The sequence below is a fragment of the Muntiacus reevesi genome, chromosome 2 (genome assembly GCF_963930625.1).
Source record: "Muntiacus reevesi chromosome 2, mMunRee1.1, whole genome shotgun sequence".
NCBI lineage: Eukaryota > Metazoa > Chordata > Mammalia > Artiodactyla > Cervidae > Muntiacus > Muntiacus reevesi.
The window spans coordinates 133,973,092-133,990,169 of NC_089250.1; the positions used below are offsets into that span (position 1 = coordinate 133,973,092).

At 41.3% G+C, this 17,078-nt stretch overlaps 1 protein-coding gene across 6 annotated transcripts in view; it reads right to left on the bottom strand.

The window, feature by feature from the left end:
• SLC16A12 (solute carrier family 16 member 12) overlaps nucleotides 1-17,078 on the bottom strand; it is a 101,198-nt gene that overhangs the window by 64,797 nt on the left and 19,323 nt on the right. Inside the window, exon 2 of one of the 6 annotated variants that reach the window (XM_065922866.1) lies at nucleotides 9,012-9,083. The exons of the other annotated variants lie outside the window; for them this stretch is intronic. The gene's annotated coding sequence lies outside the window, so the exon portion shown is untranslated. The remainder of the gene's footprint in view (nucleotides 1-9,011; nucleotides 9,084-17,078) is intronic. 6 annotated transcript variants of the gene reach the window in all.

The window sequence follows — 17,078 nt, forward strand, 5'->3', positions numbered from 1 at the left end:
GGGATAGATTGGGAGTTTGAGATTAGCAAATGCAAACTATTTTATAAATAGGATGGATAAACAACAAGATTCTATTGTATAGCACAGGGAACTATACTCAGTATCTTGTGACACATCATAAAGGAAAAGAATATGAAAAAGAATATATATATATGTGTGTATTATATATGTATATATAACTGAATCACTTGGCAACGCAGCAGAAATTTTAATATAACATTGTAAATCAACTATATTCTTCGATCCCTGCAGTAGGAAATGGCAATCCACGCCAGTATTCTGCCTGGGAAATCTCAAGGACAGAGGAGCCTGATGGGCTACAGCCCATGGGGTAGCAAAGAGTCAGACATAACAGAGCAACTGAGCATGCACTCAGACACTTCAATAAAACTTTAAAAGTTCTCCCCCTCACACCCTGAGAAAATTGGTCTCCTCTTCTCTGGAGAAAAAAAAAGGTGTTTACTCTGGAAATACTGCACACTATGATATTGGAAACTGCAGGTACAATTGGGGGTGTAGGGGGAAGGTGAGGCCCAACATGACACAGACAGGTTAAATGAAAACCATACTGAAAGGTGAAATACTCTGTCCCCAAACCCGGGCTTCATTTTACTCCCAGAATACCACCAGTCAATCTTCTAATATCGGGGCAAAAGACTGAGATATGTCTTTGGAGAAACTGACCAACCACACTGAGAGCAAAGGTACTAACTTGGGAGATGCAGGAACTACATCCAACAAAACTGCTGGATTCAGAGCCCCTCTTCACTATGTGGCTTGCCAATTCACCAATTCTTCCATCCAATCAGCTTTTTAGCACCTCATTCTTAAATGAATAGACAACCACAGATGACAGATAACGAATGAAAAGTCTCTACTATAAAAGCTAGGATAGAGGGAATCAGGATGGAGAAATCAACTCAGAGGAAACAAGGTCCATGACAATTGAAGGCATGAAAGAAAAAGAAAGGTCAGGAAAGAATTAAAAAAAAAAAACAACTTTAGTTAATATCTTCAAAAAGTTTAAAAAAAAACAGTGTAAAAATGAAGCATGAAATGGTAGGCTATAAAAAGAACCAAAAAAGAACTCTTGGAATTAAAATATGACTCTTGGAATTAAAGGTTTTATGGAAGGATTGGAAGATAAAGTTGCAGAAATACCCCCAGAAAGTAGACAAAAACACACAGATAGAGAATATTAGAGAGAAAGAATAAGAAAATTACATTGGTTCAGAAAATTAAATATTCAAATAATAGGTGTCCCCATAACAGAGGAAACAGGAGGAAATACGTGATGAAAAAACACTATAAAAGCATGTCCCACATTTGGATATCCAACAAAGTTAACAAAAATCCTCACAGCTCCCGATCTTACACCATTTACAAAATCAATTCAACAACATATGAAAGGCAAAATGATTAAACTTTAGGAATATAATATCTTCATGAGTTGGAGGTAAGAAAAGAAAGCTAAAACAGAGCTCAAAGAGCCTTAAGCATGAAGGGAAGACACTGATTCATTTAACTGCATTAAAATTCATAAATCAGAAGATATGATTAAAGAGTTAAAAGACAAGACAGAAAACAGAATTTATCTGCAACATATGTAATGCACAAAGGGTTTATATCAAGAATATAAAAGAAATTCCTATTAATCAATATGATTAAAAGGACAATAGAATAGAAAACGGACTTGCATAGACAATTCACACAAATGGAAATCCAATGGCCAATGAATACGTGAAAAGATGCTCAACATTATCTGCAGTGAAACATACAAATTAACACACGAGATAAATGTGAGCCCTAATGTAAGCTGTGAACTTTGGTAAATTGCTTCAGTCATGTTCAGCTCTTTGCAATGCTTTGGACTGTAACCTGCCAGGCTCCTCTGTCCTTAGGATTCTCCAGGCATGAATACTGGAGTGGATTGCCATTTCCTTCTCCAGGGGATCTTCCTGACCCAGTAATCATAGTCATAATAATAACATATCAATACTGGTTCATCAATTGTATTGAATATACCACATCAATGCAAGATGTTAATAAAAGGGGAAACCACGTGGGGCCAGAGAAACAGTATATGGAAACTCTACTTTCTCTTCAATTTTTTATAAACCTAAAACTGCTCTAAGAAAGTCTATTAATTAAACACAAACATATACACACAATGAGATACCAACATACATGCACCACACTGACAAAAAACATTAAAAGATAGGTGATCTCAAGTGTTGGCAAGGATGTAGAGCAATGAGAACTCTCATATACTATTGGTGGAAGTGTAAATGGATACAAATATTTTGGAAAAGCACTTGGCATTATCTAATAAAGTTAAAGACAGGATTTCCACATGACCTCTCCTAAGTGTCTATCAACAGAAATGCATATACAAATGTATGAGAGCATGTGTATGAGAGTGTTTATGCAGCCATCTTTTGTGAAAAGCACAAACTGGAAAAGTCCAAATGTCTATTAATATCAGTAATTCGAACAAAGGAGTACCAAGTTGCAATGAAACATGCACCCATACAGATGAATCTCAGAAACCTAATAATAAGTAAAAGAAACAAGTCCCCAAATAATATGCACAGTGGTATTTCATCCTCATGAATTTCTTTTTTTTTTTTTTTTTTTTTTTTTTTTTTAATATTATTTTATTAGTTGGAGGCCAATCACTTTACAACATTTCAGTGGGTTTTGTCATACATTGACATGAATCAGCCATATAGTTACATGTATTCCCCATCCCGATCCCCCCTCCCACCTCCCTCCCCACCCGACTCCCCAGGGTCCTCCCAGTGCACCAGGCCCGAGCACCTGACTCATGTATCCCACCTGGGCTGGTGGTCCGTTTCACCATAGACAATATACATGCTGTTCTTTCAAAACATCCCACCCTCACGTTCTCCCCCAGAGTTCAAAAGTCTGTTCTGTATTTCTGTGTCTCTTTTTCTGTTTTGCATATAGGGTTATCGCCACCATCTATCTAAATTCCGTATATATGTGTTAGTATACTGTAATGTTCTTTATCTTTCTGACTTACTTCACTCTGTATAATGGGCTCCAGTTTCATCCATCTCATTAGAACTGATTCAAATGAATTCTTTTTAACGGCTGAGTAATATTCCATGGTGTATATGTACCACAGCTTCCTTATCCATTCATCTGCTGATGGGCATCTGGGTTGCTTCCATGTCCTGGCTATTATAAACAGTGCTGCGATGAACATTGGGGTGCACGTGTCTCTTTCAGATCTGGATTCCTCAGTGTGTATGCCCAGAAGTGGTATTGCTGGGTCATATGGCAGTTCTATTTCCAGTTTTTTAAGAAATCTCCACACTGTTTTCCATAGTGGCTGTACTAGTTTGCATTCCCACCAACAGTGTAAGAGGGTTCCCTTTTCTCCACACCCTCTCCAGCATTTATTGCTTGTAGACTTTTGGATAGCAGCCATCCTGACTGGCGTGTAATGGTACCTCATTGTGGTTTTGATTTGCATTTCTCTGATGATGAGTTCATCCTCATGAATTTCATAAAATTAAAACTAAATTGTATTATTTAGAGATGTACACAAAAATAATAAAAATATAAAGAAAAACAAGGAAGTGAATTCCACAAAACATAAGACAGTGGCTACCTAGTTGGGCAAAGGAAATGTGATCAAAGAGATTCAGCACACAGAAAGTGGAGATGAAGGGGGAGTGTCTTCTAAGATATTTGCAATGTTCTATTTTTTAATCTCTGTGGAGTTAGAAAAGGAAAAAATAAAAAAGAGCAAAATACTGAAAATGTAACTAGCCCCTCTGGTTCTGTAACTAATGGTTGTTTGCATTCTTCAGATCAGTCATTCTCATAGCAGCCAAGTTAGAACACCAGTAAGCAAAGTTCTTGAAATTAAAAGATGCCTACTCCTTGGAAGGAAAGTTATGACCAACATAGACAGCATATTTGGTGATGGACAGGGAGGCCTGGCGTGCTGAGATTCATGGGGTCGCAAAGAGTCGGACACGACTGAATGACTAAACTGAACAAAACTGAGACAGCATATTAAAAAGCAGAGACATTACTTTGTCAACAAAGGTCCATCTAGTCAAGGCTATGGTTTTTCCAGTGGTCATGTATGGATGTGAGAGTTGGACTATAAAGAAAGCTGAGCGCAGAATTGATGCTTTTGAACTGTGATGTTGGAGAAGACTCTTAAGAGTTCCTTGGACTGCAAGGAGATCCAACCAGTCCATCCTAAAGGAGATCAGTCCTGGGTGTTCATTGGAAGGACTGATGCTGAACCTGAAACTCCAATACTTTGACCACCTGATGCGAAGAGCTGACTCATTTGAAAAGACCCTGATGCTGGGAAAGATTGAGGTCAGGAGGAGAAGGGGACAACAGAGGATGAGATGGTTGGATGGCATCACTGACTCAATGGACATGAGTTTGGGTGGACTCCGGGAGTTGGTGATGGACAAGGAGGCCTGGGGTGCTGTGGTTCATGTGGTCGCAAAGAGTCGGACACGACTGAGCGACTGAACAACTGAACTGAACTGAAGCAAAGTTCTAGGCCCAGAAGAGACTAGCTCCCTCAAACACTTTCATAGAACTCTGTGAACTGTTTAACTCTCCGCCTTCGTAAAGGGTTCTTAGGAGAGCTCTCTGGTTGAACCAACGTCGTAAAGTGAGGGTAGCTGGCAACGATGAGGGGGGTACCAATAAGACTGACCATTAAACTTTTTGTTAAAAGCAAAAATGAAATGAAGCAAGACCCTATGGTCTTTGACCTCCATGTCCTCTGCCTGTCTTTTGTCTGTGGAAAAACTTTTGCCAAAGAATATGTTTAATCAAAGTGAGAAAACGTAGAACAAAGGAAAACAATCAAAGGAGATCAAATAATAATAGGTTAGTCAGCAAGCAAAGTCAAGGACCTTTACTTTCTCCTCAAGGGTTAACGATAATATTCTGAGCCATATCCTGTGAGCTGTCCTGTAAATAATAAAACCCTCACCATGTGGAAGAAGTTAACTGCGTGATAACCAGACTGCAGCCACGACATAAGCCGCCACAGTTCTGAGATCTGGCCTCAGAGAAATGGAAGCCAACCAACCCTGGAACTGAAGACTAACTTTACCCAAAACAATAAAAACGATGCTGGATTAGACCTCCGATGATCTATTTCAAAACGACTGTCGGAGCCGACGGTGCTGTTTCTGCACGTAGCCCTCTCCCTGTGGCTATCACAGCTTTTGCCCACTGGCTGTCAGTGGGGTGGAGGGACTCAGCCTTTGGACTGAAGTTGGCCCTCCTCCCCAATGGCCGGCATCCAAAACACAGCAAACTCTCCTTCCCACCAACCTGGCCTCTCTATTTGCTCCTGAGCAGTGAGCAGGCGGATCCCATTTTCAGTTCCAAAAGGATATGATCAATTCTAGGCAAAAGTTTTCTTAGTGGTTTAAGTACTTTTTTAATTTTTTTATTTTTATTTTTTTGTTTTATGCTTTTATTTTTATTTTATTTTATTTTTTTTATTAGTTGGAGGCTAATTACTTCACAACATTTCAGTGGGTTTTGTCATACATTGACATGAATCAGCCATGGAGTTACACATATTCCCCATCCCGATCCCCCCTCCCACCTCCCTCTCCACCCGACTCCTCTGGGTCCTCCCAGTGCACCAGGTCCAAGCACTTGTCTCATGCATCCCACCTGGGCTGGTGATCTGTTTCACCATAGATAATATACATGCTGTTCTTTCAAAACATCCCACCCTCACCTTCTCCCACAGAGTTCAAAAGTCTGTTCTGTACTTCTGTGTCTCTTTTTCTGTTTTGCATATAGGGTTATCATTACCATCTTTGACAAAGATACCATCTTATCTTTGACAAAGGAGGCAAGGATATACAATGGAAAAAAGACAACCTCTTTAACAAGTGGTGCTGGGAAAACTGGTCAACCACTTGTAAAAGAATGAAACTAAAACACTTTCTAACACCGTACACAAAAATAAACTCAAAGTTGGATTAAAGATCTTAATGTAAGACCAGAAACTATAAAACTCCTAGAGGAGAACATAGACAAAACACTCCCCGACATAAACCACAGCAAGATCCTCTATGACCCACCTCCCAGAATATTGGAAATAAAAGCAAAAGTAAACAAATGGGACCTAATGAAACTTAGAAGCTTTTGCACAACAAAGGAAACTAAGTAAGGTGAAAAGACAGCCCTCAGATTGGGAGAAAATAATAGCAAATGAAGAAACAGACAAAGGATTAATCTCAAAAATATACAAGGTTTAAGTATTTATTATTCAAGTGGCAAGAAATTTAGGAGCTATCTTTAACCTGATTGGTGGCATTAAGATATTGAGAGAAAAAAAAGAGTTGGAGTAAGGATGGATAAATAGGCAAAAGGAATAATATAAATAAGTAATATAAATAACAAAATACAAGAGAACATGCACTCCACATAAGTCCACTTTGATAATGTATCAGAAACTAGCGGTTATAATCAAGCCATTATAAAGAAAAAAGTGTTCTGGAGCAAAAAATAAAAAAAAGTATAAATTACAATTATTTTCACCACCACCACCAGAACATTAAAGAATGTTTCTGATTCATTCTCACCTCTGTAATGATAGTAACTCTCAGGACTAAGAAAATATAGAGGATCGTGTTTTACTTCCCTATTTGCTCACTCAATGAGAATGGGTCACTCTCTCAAGAAAGCTGCATTCACAGTGGCATAGTTTAGTGCTAAGTTGCTTTAGTCATGTCCGACTCTGTGCAACCCCACGGATTATAGCCCTCCAGGCTCCTCTGTCCATGGGATTCTCCAGGCAAGGACACTGAAGTGGGTTGTTATGCCTTTCTCCAGGGGATCTTCCAGACCCAGGGATGGAACTCATATCTCTTCTGTCTTCTGCATTGGCAGGTGGGTTCTTTATCACTAGTGCCACCTGGGAAGCATAGAGTAAACCATATAATGTCTCCTTGCCCCACTTACCCACATTCTCTGCCACTGAATACAGGAAAATCCCACATAGGCCCACTTTCTGATCCCACCCCTCATTCAGTTTCTCTGGAGTTTGAATTCTGGAAGGGAAGCCAGTTCATCAGTGTTAAACTGAATCAAGACACATGTAGAAGACAAAAACCACAGATCAATAGAGTTCTAAGGCGACCCTGGGAATCACTAGATCAGGTGTACATGATCAACTGGCATCCATGGGCCACATACAGTCTCCCAATACGACCTGTTTGATCCTCATGCTGATTTTCTAGAAATTAGGACCAGTTTCCAACAGTTAAGAACTAGACAATTCCACAACGATCCAGATTTCTTGCTTCGATTTAAAAATCTGGAGATTCTAACAACTCTGTGTCCCTAAACTTATGACATGACATGATTGGCCCCTGATGTAGCTCAAGACCCTCATTTTTCAGAGTGGAAAAGCTGGTGCTCAACAAAGGGACTCACAGATACCACACAATAAGTTAGAACCATCAGTGAGATGAGAACAGAGGCTATTGGACTCTCAACTACATAACCCTGCAGACAACCCTGGAGACATCGGCCAACCTGCCAACACCATCATCCCTAATGCTCAGATCTGTCTAGTCATACAAGCCACAAAGCAATGTCTTGACAACGAGCCTGGTCCACCTATATGGAGCTCAGGGATTCAGAAAGAGCTGAGAAAAGCATGGTTCTAAGCTTACAGCTCGTTTCTACTTGCTGGACAGGAAGTAAACTCCTTTCATAGACCAGTATAGACATCAGAAAGAGATAAAAACACAAAAATGATTTCATTAAGAGAATGTTTCTCTTAAAGAAGATCCTTTCTAATAAGATGTAAAGTAACTTCTTCCTATTGAGGTCAGAATTATATTTTACGTATGTATGTGAACTATGTAATTATACCCCTCAAACCGTAAATTTATAAAGGCACACAGCCTATGTAAGATAAAACTAGAAGTACAATTTTCATTTTATCTACTTCTGTACTATTTGAAAATTTAACAGGAAAAAAGTATTACTATTATACCCAGTAAAAATGCAGAAACATTTCTAGTTCGACTGACTGAGATTAATTACACTAGCTATGAACTCTAATTTATATACCATTGGCTGAAGTATAATTACTGACAAGGGAAGTTGTTCCAGATATATAGTTATGTGAACAAATTTAGTTGCAAAACTGTGTACCATCTACCACATTTTCATCAAATACACATAATACGTAAAATACCTATAAAACAGTTGAACATTTTGTTTTTAAAGGATAAGATATAAAAAGAAAAGACTAAGGCAAAGGTATAAAATGAAATGAGGGAGAATGTTAACACAGATAACATCAGTCCACCTCCTATGGGGAGGTCACAAAAGTTGACCTTAAAATTTCTAGATATAGACAATAAAGGAAAGCTAGCCTGAAGCTGAAGCTCCAATACTTTGACTACCTGATGCAAAGAGCTGACTCATTAGAAAAGACTGTGATGCTGGGAAAGATTGAAGGCAGGAGGAGAAAGGGACAACAGAGGACGAGATGGTTGGATGGCATCACCGACTCAATAGACAAGAGTTTGAGCAAGCTTCAGGAGATGGTGAAGGACAAGGAAGCCTGGCATGCTGCAGTCCATAGGGTCACAAAGTGTCGGACGCAACTAAGCAACTGAACAACAGCCAGATACATGATTTGTAATGACCACAAGGTAATGATAAACCAACTAGACTAAAGCCACACAAGTTTTCCTAAGAGTAATAACAGTGCTGCTTCAGTTCAGTTCAGTTCAGTTCAGTCGCTCAGTCGTGTCCGACTCTTTGTGACCCCATGAATCACAGCACGCCAGGCCTCCCTGTCCATCACCAACTCCCGGAGTTTACATAGTGTTTATTGCATGCCTGGGCGTCATTCATTTAATCTTCTCTATGATGATCAAAGGGAGTGCTAAAACTACTAGCGCCATTGAAAAGATGGGGAAACAGAGGCACACAGAAATTAATAAATGACTTACCAAAGGTATACACGGGTGTTTAAATCCTGCCTGGAGTGCTGGCTCCAGAGTCCCCACAAATTCAATTTGAGGCTGAAATTCAGACAGAGTGACTTTTAACCACTACAGTTTCTCTTCGTCTCTCACAGGAAAAACTGTGTTGTAAGACTAACATTCTCAAGAGCATTCTTTCAGGAGGCACTGTGACACATTTTGGAAGGCTTTTCATTTTTTATTTAATTATTATTTGGCCATGCTACACAGCATGTGGGATCTTAGTTCCCCAACCAGGGATCAAACCCATGTACCCTACAATGGAAGTTCGAAGTCCTAATCCCTGGACCGCCGGGCAAGTCCCTTGGAAGGCTTTCTAGATGGGACTATACGTGTACAACTGAATGGAAGGCAGCACACTTTATCAGACCACACCACCCCCCTCCCCCAGCTTCTTAAAACTCTTCAGTAGTTTTCTCCATTGACCTGAGAATATCACCGATCCTCCTTTCAACACACAAGGCCTTGAAGGACCCCTTTTAAAGCTTCAGCTGTCACCTCTTGCCACTCTTCCCCTCAGTCTTGCTAAAGCAGCTTCCCACATCTTCTTTTCTCTGAACATGCTAAACTCATGTTTGCCTCTGGGCCTTTGCAACTGCTCTTTCTTGCCTGGAATCCCTTTTCACCCCCATGGTCTTTAAAGGTGGCCTCTTCTTGTCATTCAGATCTCAGGTCAAATGTCTCTTTCTAAGAGAGCCCTTCCCTACCATAGCAGTGCATGACATCCCTTGTCCCCCACCAACCTCTAGTAACTCTATTAAATCAGGCTCTTTCATCTTCTTCATAGCACATTTATCACTCTTTGAAGCTGTTGCATTCATTAATTTATTTATTGTTTGTCTTCAATACAAAGCCATAAGCTCTATGAACGGGGGAAATCTTGCCTATCTTTTCCAGCACCTAGAACATGCCTAATATATAACAGGTCCCCAGTAAATATTCATTGAGATTGAAAAATTAATTGAAGACAAGGTGATCCTTACTGTGCTGCTTCTCATTTCAGTTATCTAGGCTGGCTATTCACACAGCCCAGATCCTTAACTCTTTGAAAGCTCTGCCTCAGTGAGGACAGTGTAGGGAATATATGGCCTGCACAACCACCATCTGATGCTAGAACTCAGGCAGGATTGGTGGCCCCAGAAGTATTCCGGTCCAGCTGCAAACAAGAGGCCACTGGCATTCACCAGCTTGTGGGCAATGCTCCCGAGCAGAATTCAGCTCCTTGCCCAGGAGTTTGCAGCATTTCAGAGTTGTGCGTTAGACAACTATCAAACATGTGTCAAGTGCCTGGAGCCCTTGGGAAAATAGAAGCAAAGAAACATCAATCATCTTGGCCGTACATCTGCCGAGCATCGATACAGTTAATACCACTTCTGCAAGGACTGTGTATTTAAGTTTCCAGCTGCCACATCATGTTGGCTGCTACAGATCTAGGCCAACACAATGCTTATAAATACTGATTTGGCAGAGGACCAAGAATTCCCCACCTTCGTATCAACTAGGCTTCCATCTGTCTGAATAAGCTGGAAAGTGTTGGTTGGCACTCAGCTTTCTCTTATCTCTTCATCAACGATTAAAAAGATGAGGAGCAATGGAGGAGCAAAACTTATAGGAAACGTGCACTCTAACCAAGATCAAAACCACAAGCTGAGGTCAGGGAAGGAGTTCCTATTTGGTAAGAAGAACCTTGTCAAACAGACACATACTTAGTTTATTTCTCTCTGGCGAACATTCTCAAAGCAGCCCATGTCATTAAAACAGTACGCATTAAAGGAAGATAACGCAGCACTCTCTATAACAAATCTTATTAAATGATAATCCATGAAATGATTTGTTTCTCACATAACTGGCTTCTACCTTTTTTTTTTTTTTAACATTATTTTCCTTTGACATTAAATGTGCTCATGTGCCTCAGTCATATGCTACTCTTTGAGGCCCCATGGACTGTAGCCCGCCAGGCTCATCTGTCCAGGGGATTTTTCAGGCAAGAATACTAGAGTGGGTTGCCATTTTCTCCTTCAAGGGATCTTCCCAACCCAGGGATCAGAACCTCGTCTCTTGCATTGCAGGTGGATTCTTTACCACTGAGCTGTCGAGGAAGCCCCTTGACACTAGCGATATCTTCCTAAAGTGATAGGTCTTTGACTGACCTCATTACATGCACATAGCCTTGTTTTATTTGAAAAGGATTTTAAAACAAGGTAGTCAAAATGTGCTTTGGCAAAAACAAAAACTCACAAACAATTAATGTAGTGCTAATCCATAGTTGTTACCCCAGTCCCACTTAGAATTATAAAAAGGTCCCTGTAAAATCACAATAACTATGAAGAACCTCTCTTCCTGGTTCTGTGTCTTCTCTGAGTGGAAGCAGAGAAGGATGAAGTAGATGAAATATGAGGTGATTTCATACCCAGGGGGGTAGAAAAGGGAGCACTTGAGTACCCAGTAGGCAACTTGAGTATGTGGATTTCTAGATGTGCATAAAGAGAGAAGAGAAGCAAATAGGTGAGTCATGGGCAGTGACCTGAAAAATGCCATGGGGCCAGGTGGGTCAGGAGAGGCAGGGGTGTGCAGAGTCACTGGTCAGATGAAGAAGAGACTGGGAGGAAGGGGCTTTCAGGGGAGTCTGCAATTGTCCCTATATGATTTGGACTACTAAGGCCACACTGAGCTGGTGCTTCCGTGACGGACAGGAATGGCATCCCTCAGAAAACGCTCTGGAGGAAGACAAGTCACATGTCTAGAGGCTAGAAAGGGGCAAGGGGAGGTGACAGAAAGCCAAATCCTAAAGTCATTGACTGCTTGTCTTTTGAGAAGTTTGGGAGAAAACCAAGCACAAGAAATGTTGAGATGAAATGAAGAGAGATGTCTTATCCAGATGTAATGATTAAGAAGTGGAATCATTCTTGTGCCTCTGGGATATAAACCTGTCCTCAGCTTCACCTCCTTCCAGCTCTGCTGCTGCTGCTAAGTCACTTCAGTCGTGTCTGACTCTATGTGACCCCATAGATGGCAGCCCACCAGGCTCCACTATCTCTGGGATTCTCCAGGCAAGAAAAATGGAGTGGGTTGCCATTTCCTTCTCCAATAAATGAAAGTGAAAAGTGAAAGTGAAGTCATTCAGTCGTGTCCAACTCTTCGTGACCCCATGGACTGCAGCCCACCAGGCTCCCCCGCCCATGGGATTGTCCAGGCAAGAATACTGGAGTGGGGTGCCATTGCCTTCTCTCCTTCCAGCTCTACAAGTCCCAAATTTAGTCATCAGATCTTACCACTCTTTCTCATAGCCACACAAAACCAGCACAAGTCCTAACAGCCCAAGTTAAGACCGTTGCAACAGTCTCTCTGACTCTGCTTCAAATTCTTGGTCTTCAAACTAGGCAGCCAGAATTATCATGTCAAGAGAAAACAAACCAAAAAAAAAAAAGAAGGTTCCTCAGACCAGAAAAAGCTCCCTTAAAAGATCACTGATAATTGATTAAACCAGTCAATCCCTTATAAAGAAGCCTTTAACTAGTGCCTTTCCTTATCACCTATATTCATTCCCTGGCTCATCACTCTATCTCTAAAAACAAAACAAAACAAAACATACTTTGTAACCTACTGTCTCACATATATATTGTAAACGGAACATGCCTTATTTTCATAAATGTAGTAATTTTCTCCACGTAAGGATTTCTTTCAACTCTTTCTGAACTGGTTCCTATGCAATCTTTACTGCCTTTTAAGCTGATGAAGGCACTTGCTATGAGCCTTAAAACTCTTTAGAAAATTACAAAATACATAATTTCACGAAAGAGGAAAAAAGAAGCCTTCCCTTTCATTTGCAATCAACCAAGATAACCAGCCATAACCTTGGTGAGTAAACACACCTAAAAAGGAGATTTCTTCACGCTAAAAATCCACATGAGGGAGGAAGACACACTTGGGCGCCCGAAAGTCACGTGCTGAGGCCTGGTGATGGCAGAGCTCTGCGGCGCTTAGTCACCCAGTCGTTTCCGACATTTTGCAACCGCATGGACTGTAGCCCGCCAGGCTCCTCTGTCCATGGGAATTCTCCAGGCAAGAATACTGGAGTGGGTTGCCATGCCCTCCTCCAGGGGATCTTCCCAACCCAGGGAGACCCTGGTCTTCCACATTGCAGGTGGATTCTTCACCATCTGAGCCATCAGGGAAGCCCATGAATAATGGAGTGGGTACCCTATCCCTTCACCGGGGGATCTTGCCAACCAGGGTCTCTGGCATTGCAGGCAGATTCTCTACCAGCTGAGCTACCAGGGAAGCCCGGGTGACAGCAGTCTCTGTAGTCTAATCTGCTGCCGAGAAGCCTTGTTTCGGCGTCACTGAACAGAGGATCGCGTGGCAGCTGGGAGCTCCGGCACTGGAACATCCACGGATGGCCTCAACCTGTGCAAAGTGGCGACGTGACAGGGGCAGCACCGAGTCCAAAGTCGACAAGCATGAGGACTCACGTCAAGTCTGCACAGTCAGGGGTAAACAGGAGGTACTGTCAACCTCCGAATGAAAACAGCTTGATTCCGAGTTTCAAGCATTTTTAACTACACACGTTATACATGCTGGATTGGGGAAAAGGAGAGAACAGAACAAAGAGACAATAATGAAAAACATTTACCTCCTGCCAACTACTAAGCACTGTTTTTATGCGGAATAAATTCTTTCAAATTTTTTTTATATATAGATGTACGTAATGTGCAGCTGCGCTGTACTCAGGCGCTCAGCTGTGTCCAGCTCTTTGCCATCCCATGGACTGTAGCCCTCCAGACTCCTTTGTCCATGGAATACATCTTTTTTAAGAGCAAACCTGAGAATTCATGCCCATTACCATGGTTATATTAAAAACAAAACCAAAAAAGTTAGCAAGGGCTAGTAAGGATGTGGAGAAACTGAAACCCTTGTGTATTGCTGGTGGGAATGTAAGATAGTGCAGCAACGATGGAAAACAGTGTGGTAGCTCCTCAACAAGTCAAAAGTAGAATTATCATATGATCCCACAATTCCACTGCTGAGAGCACACCTAAAAGAAATGAAAGCAGGAGCTTGAATAGATCTTTGTACATCCTTGCTCACAGCAGCATTATTCACGGTAGACAAAAGATAAAAAAATGTGAAAGTGTTAGTCACTCCCTTGTGTCCAACTCTTAGAGACCCCATGGACAACAGGCTCCTCTGACCATGGAAATCTCCAGGCAATACTGGATGGGTAACCATTCCCTTCTCCTGAGGATCTTCCCAACCCAGGGACTAAACCTGGGTCTCCCATAGTGCAGGCAGATTCTTTACTATCTGAGCCACCAGGGAAGCCCCAGTCAAAAGACTGCAGCAACCGAAATATCCAGATGACTGGATAAACAAATAACAGGATACCATTCAGCCTTGAAAAGAAACCTCTGACTCACGGTACATCACCGATGAACCTTGAAGACATTATATGAAGTGAAGTAAGCCTGTCACAAAGGGACAAACAAGGTATGATTGAATTTATGTGAGGTATCTAGAATGGTCAAATTCATAGAGACAAAAAGAGAATGGCGGTTGCCAGGAGCTGGAGGAGGGAGAACGGGGCATTATTGTTTAATGGGCATGGGGTTTCAGTTTGAGGTGATAAAAAATGTTCTGGAGACAGATGATGATGATAGCTGCACAGCAATGTGGATGTACTTTAACATCACAGAACTATCCTCTTATTTATTGAAATATAGTTGATTTACAAAATTGTGTTACTTTCACATGTACAGCAAAGTGATTCAGTTTTTTATATATATATATATATATATATATTTCAGTCTTTAGAACTATACTGTTTTTAATATATTTATTTTTAATTGTAAGATAACAGATTTACAACATTGAGCTGGTTTCTGCCATACATCAACATGAATCAGCCATAGAACTATACTCTTAAAAATGGCTGAAATGGTAATTTTTACATATTTTTTACCAAAATTTTAAAAAAAAAGGATCATCCTATCTGTAATTTGCTCTTTTCACTTCATTTGATACCATGAATGTTAATAAAGGTACTCTGAGCATTCAGACATAATTGCAAAGTAATTGACTGTATGAAAGTACCATAATGGGTTTCACCAGTCCTGTATGTTGGACAGTTATTAGGTTGCCTCTGATTTTTCTCTTCCCAAAAGATGTTGCATGATTCAATCATGAGACATATCAGGTCACAGTACATTCCTGATGATCCTTCTTTTGGATTCATTCTGGTCATTCACAAAAACACTGTAAATCTTCCACGTCAGTCAGCAAAATTTCCTCACCATTAAGAAATATTCATTAACTACTTGTCTCTGTAAGATATTAATCATTAATAACAAAGATAATGATTAATACTTAATTTAAAATATTTAATAAGTACTTATCTGTCTTCAAACTTACTGGAGGAAAAAATTTAGAAACGTTACTGACTGAACATGACACCCTGGGCAAGATTCAAAATATCTCACAAGAGATTGATAAAGGCACCGATCACTCAGAGGAAAGGTTGGCTGGACAATGGGTCAGCCAGACCAGAGCCCACCGCCTGATCAACCCCAGAGAAACCATTTAACCAGGAGTGTGGGATAAAATGGGAGTTCTAAGGTAAAATTTTCTGAACAGATCCTATTTTTTTGTCAGTTGGCCAAAGGAGAAAGGGGCTTCCCAGGTAGTGCAGTGGGAAGAATCCACCTACCAGTGCAGGAGATGCAAGAGACATGGGTTTGATCCCCAGGTCGGGAAGATCCCCTGGAGTAGGAAATGGCAACCCACCCCAGTATTCTTGCCTGGAAAATTCCATGGACAGAGGAGCTTGGCAGGCTACAATCATGGGGCCACAAAGAGTCAGACGTGATTGAAAACAAGGACACAAAGAAGGAAAAGCATACCTGGGGAAAGAGAAGCCAGACTCTAGACTGGTAAAATTAAATATCCCTATGGAACATGGACATGGACAGTTGAGAGGTTCTGTCAGATAAACTGGTCGAGAGGTCAGGAGAAAGATCTAGTATCCAGATCAAATGTACACTTGGAAAAATCAGAGCACAGAGTTGGTCACTGAGATCTTTGAAAGCAGGACTTTCAGTCTTTTGTGGGCATCACCTGTTAATGTCAGAGTCCATTCAGCAGGTCTGGGGGAAGCCTGAAACTTGCATTTCTGACAGGTCAGTGAGAGAAGGCCTATGGTGATGCCCAGACTATAAACTCAAGAACAAGGTGTCTTGAGGGTGGATAGAAAAGGAGAGAGAGAATAGAACTTCAAGGAACCCTGATCTTTAAGAGAAGATTAGAAGAGGAGGATGCAAGGAAATTGAGAAAGGAATGAGAAGTCCAAGAGAGTCTGGGATTATTGAGGTCAAAGAAGAAAGGAAGAGTATTACAGCCCTGCTGATGGATCAGGTAAGACCTGAAGAAGAGATACTTAGTCCACTTGGGCTATCACAACAAAACACCAACAGTGAACAGTTATTTTCCCACAGTTCTGGAGTCTGCAAGTCCAAGATCAGGGTGCCAGCCTGCTCGGATTCTAGTGAGGGCTCTCTGCCTGGCTCACAGGCAGCCACCTTCTTGCTATGTGCTCACATGGCCTCTCCTTGGTGTGTATATGGACAGGGAGATATTCCTCTCTCTACTTCTTGAAGTGAAGTGAAAGTCGCTCAGTCATGTCCAGCTCTTTGCCACCCCATAGACTATACAGTCCATGGAATTCTCTAGGCCAGAACATTGGAGTGGGCAGCCGTTCCCTTCTCCAGGGGATCTTCCCAACCCAGGGATCGAACCCAGGTCTCCTGCATTGCAGGCGAATTCTTTACTAGCTGAGCCACAAGGGAAGCCCAAGAATACTGGAGTGGGTAGCCTATCCCTTCTCCAGCGAATCTTCCTGACCCAGGAATCGAACCAGGGTCTCCTGCATTATAGGCGGATTCTTTATTAGCTCAGCTACCAGGGAAGCCCCTCTTCTTCTTACAAGGACACTAATCCAAAATCCAACCATGAAGGGCTCACCGTCATGACTTTACCTAAACC